Below are 4,751 nucleotides of genomic sequence, written 5' to 3' on the forward strand. Positions count from 1 at the left end.
AAAAAAAAAAAAAAAACTATATGCTTTGGGGAGAAAGGTTGGTTTTTTGAGACAAAATTTTGCTATGCAGTTCCGACTGACCTTGACCTTACTATGTAATGCAGGCTGGCCTTGAACTTGAAGCCATCCTCCTGCCTCAGCCTCACAAGTGCTGGGATTACAGTTATGTACTTGTAATGAGAATTCCAAGTTTGAGGCTTAGGCTATATATTGAGTTCAAGGCCAGCCTGGACTACATAGTAAGACCCCGTCTGACCAAAAAAAAAAAAAAAAATTCTAAGAGTAACAGGAAGGAGACTGTTGGCAGGTCTGGAAGGTGTACAGATCTTAGGGTGCTTGTAATGATCTATTTCTTGCCAGGTGTGATGGCACACACCATCCTGAGGCTGAAGCAGGAGGTTCATACCAAGTTTGAGGCTAACCTAGGGTACATAGTGAGTTCAAGGCCAGTCTGAAAATAAAATAAATAAAAGGCCAATCTGAACTACTCCGTCTCAAAATAAGAAAAAAAAACCTATTTCTCAATGTAAATTTTGGTTGAACAGGTATAATCATTTGCTAAATTTATCAAACTATACACTTTCATATTTGTGCACATTTTTGTGTATACTTTAATAAAAAGTTTATTTTTCTTCAAATAAAAGGTTTAATCCGAGCCAGGTATGGTGGCGCACACCTATAATCCCAGCACTTAGAAGGCTGAGTCAGAAGAATCAGTACTGTTCGAGGCCAGCCTGGGCTACATAGTGAGTTTAAGACCACCCTGAACTATACAGCGAGACCCTGTCTCCAAAAAAAGTTTAATTCAAAGTCTCAACATGCCCTAGTTATAAAACTACTCAATTCACTTATTAACATTATCTGCCTGGTTCCTACAGCCTATCCAATAAACCTCTGTATTTCCCTAAAGTACTTTCAGTCATCAGCTATATGTAATTAATTTACCATATACATAATCAAGGTACTACTTGGACAAGCTACCGTAACCTTAACATCTTCACAATATTCTGATATCCTTCTTACATGGTAACAATGATACCTAGCTACAAAGTAACACCTGCCTTAAGTAAATTGAATACATAAATTGTGTACGGTAGCACATGCCTGTAATCCCAGTACATGGGGCTGAAGCAGGAGGACTGCTGTGAGTTCGAGGCCAGCAAGGACTACACAAGACAGTTCAGGACCAGCCTGAACTGCACAGTGAAACCCTGATTCAAAAAACCAAAAAGGGGCTGGGGATATAGCTCTGCTGGGCTGGAGATATAGCTCAGTGGCACAAGCTCCTGCCTGGCAAGTGCAAGGTCTTGAGTTCGATCTCTGGTACCAGAAAAAAAAAAGTCAAAAAGAAAAACCAGGCATGTGGCTCACACCTGTAATCCCAGCAGGTGGGAGGCTGAAGCAAGAGGAACGCTGTGAGTCTGAAGGCCAGCAAAACCCAGTCTCAAAAATACACACACACAAAAAAAGAAAGAAAACTGGACAGGAAATACTGCCTACAAAAGTGAAAAAAAAGTGATATATTCACCAGTTCAAAAAAAATTCAGCCATACTATATATGAGGGAGAAATATATATTCTTTTAACAGTCATTTATATATCATAACAACAAAACTCTATTCCTTAAAACTAATAAAATGTATGTAGACATACTCAAGAAGTAACTATGTGGAGACATTTGTTCTTAAAATATTACCATAATATAGATTTCACATAAACATAATTTCTCATTCTTAAAACCACATGAAAAGGATACGGTATTTTTTCCATTTTGTAGAAGGAAAAAGATTATCAGAGTGAATTTCCTGAGGGCTTAAATTAGTTTGTATGCAGAGCCACAGTTAAATTACTTAAGGCTGTGTGTACTGAAAACTGAATTGAAAACAGACTACAAGAGATCCTAGCACACCAATGTCCACAGCACAGTAGCATCACCACAACTAAAGATGAACATGACCCCAGGGTCCATCAACAGAAGAATGTATACACATATAATGCAGTATTTATACAGCCATAAAAAGGAATAAATTCTAATACATACTACACTGATTAACCACGAAATACACTAAATGAAATATGTCAGAAAAAAGGACAAATATTACTGTGCTTTCACTCATGTAAGATCTCCAAAACGACAAATTCCCAGAGACAGAAAGTAGAAAAAAGGTTACCAAGAGAGTGGGCAGGTAGAGGTGAGGCTGTGTAGTGTTCAGTAAGTACACACTTTTGTCCCTCTGGAGAAGTGAGGGTGGGGAGTTCCTATTCAATGAGTAAGAATTTCTCTATGAGATGATGAAGCAATAGTAATAGCACAAATTGTGAAGGTACTCAATACCACTGATTTGTATGCCTAAAAACTGCTTAAGTGGTAGCCAAACCTAGTGGTGCATGCACATCCCAGTATTTGGGAAGATGAGGTAGAAAGATGGCACAAGTTAGAGGCCAGTCTGGACTACACAATGAATTCAGAGTCACCCTGAATCACACAACCCTGTCTCAAAACAAAACCAAGAAGTCTGGGTGTGGTGGCACATGCCTGCAGTTCCAGTACTTGGGAGGCTGAGGCAGGAGGAGTGCTGCAAGTTGAGGTCAGCCTGGGCTACATATTCAGTTCAACAAAGGGAAGACTCAACTATATAGTGAGACCCTATTTCAAACCAACCCCCCAAAAACAAAGTACACAAAAATTACTGAAGTGGTAAATTTTATGTGATATATATAATATATATATATATATATATATATATAAAACTACTTTTAAAAGGTCTAAAAAAAAATATTACAGAGCTACTGAAGATTCCCAAACAATAAGGTATGTATTGTTTTAGTGGTTGTAATTTACACAAGGTGGGTCAAGGCATGGATGCTGAAAATAAGGAATATGACTTAAAACAGGACTGGAAAAAAGATTTTAAAACAGGTGCTAGAAAGCCAGGTGTGGTGGTACCCACGTATAATCCCAGCTCTATGGGCAGCTGAAGTAGGAGGAGCAAGTTTCAGCCCAACCTGGGCAACCTACCAAGACCCTGTCTCAAAATAAGAAACAAGAGTTGCGAATACAACTCAGTGATAATGCCCTGGGTTCAATCCCCAGTACCCACAGCCCCAAAAGGTATTAAAGAAAACTATGCCCTCACCCTAAAATGGGATACATTAACTTTGATATAAGAGGTTTCTGACTGGATTCTACTGAATATAGTTGTTTGAGGGTCTAATACTAACATCAATATACATAAAGCTAGTAGGGTGTAATGTGCATGCCTGTAATCCCAGCACTCAGGAGACTGAGGCAGGAGGACAGCCACAAGTTCGAGCCCAGCATGTGCTACAAAGTGAGTTCAAGACCAGCCTGAACTACATAGCAAGATCCTGTTTCAACAAATAAATGTTAAAAATTAAATTAAATTAAAATTTAAAATTATACACACACAAACCCCTAGTTACACTGACAATGAGTTTGGACAGAGATGCATTAGTTGTCAACATGGTAAAGGAATTATAAAGCTAAGTAAAATCTTATGAGGCATATAAACATAACCTAAATAGGTGTTTAACCTAAAAATTCATCCATTTATCAGCAAAGAAAATTTCATTTTCATTCCACTAAAATAGTGGAATTTAAGTTAAACATAAATTATACCAGTTCTTTATCGTGTCTACAATTATGCCTATGCTTAACTGACACCACATGGCTAATAGAAGTTTCCTTAGTAGCAACATTTCCCCACTTTTCTCAACTTCAATTAATAATTATTTATTACCCTTATCATCTTTTCCTCTATGGTAAGGAGGTAAAATATTGATGGATATAAGTATAAAAGTTTCAGCTGAACAGAGTTAGAAAAGTGAATTAAAAATTAGACTGCCTGCTCATTTCCTCTTCACTGTGGCCTAGACACTGCACAAATGTACAGGTATACCCCTAATATTAAGAAGGTGCATATTACAAAATTGCTCAGCTGGGCTTGATGGTGCACGCCTGTAATCCCAGCACTCGGGAGGCTGAGGCAGGAGAATCACCGAGTTCGAGACCAGCCTGGGCTACAAAGTGAGCTCAAGGCCAGCCTGAACTGTATAGAGAGACCTACCTTAAAAAGGTAAATAAATAAATAAATAAATAAATACTAACGCGGTCCTAAAATACACAAGGGGAGATCTGTAAATACATTCACTGTATCTCGGTCTTCAATGCCGATTTACTGCATGTTACAATCATTAGCCAGCCAGTATAAGGTATCCACCTATAAATTTCGTTGTAATTTACCAAAAATCCTGTCATCTTAAGTTACGAAATAAAAAATGGAGCCTAGGGAAACCCAGATGTCTGGTCACCTTTCTACTACCACGCAGAGGTAAACACTGTTATTTGTGTTTGCATCGCATACACCTGAGGACGGGGTCTAAGCCACAACAAAACAAAAACGTTAAGGACACTGAAAAACATCTTGACGTATCAGTAACACAACTCAAAGCGCACCGGCCGAACCTTAGGTCTACACACTACCCAGGTCAGTCGGGCGGCCCCGCCGACTGCTCCAAAGGCTCTGCAGAAAGGCAGGCGGCGGGGAGAACCCGGAGTTTGGAAAAGCGCGGCTGCGAACCGCCGGGATGCAGACAACAGCGGGCTCTCCGCGAAGACGGCCCGGCCCCGAGCGGCCGGAAGGCGCCGCAGGCCGCCCCCACGAGCACACAGCGCGCGGAGGGTCGAAGCGCCGGGCAGGGATCTCGGGCGGGGCGGGGAAGACGCCCGCC

General features: G+C 40.3%; 1 protein-coding gene across 3 annotated transcripts in view; it reads right to left on the minus strand.

Moving 5' to 3' along the window:
- The window catches only part of Txnl1 (thioredoxin-like 1), a 35,961-nt gene that overhangs the window by 30,613 nt on the left and 597 nt on the right, over window positions 1–4,751 (minus strand). The gene's annotated exons all lie outside the window — the stretch shown is intronic.

The sequence above is a fragment of the Chinchilla lanigera genome, unplaced genomic scaffold (genome assembly GCF_000276665.1).
Source record: "Chinchilla lanigera isolate Chin_1 unplaced genomic scaffold, ChiLan1.0 scaffold00001, whole genome shotgun sequence".
In the NCBI taxonomy this organism is placed as follows: domain Eukaryota; kingdom Metazoa; phylum Chordata; class Mammalia; order Rodentia; family Chinchillidae; genus Chinchilla; species Chinchilla lanigera.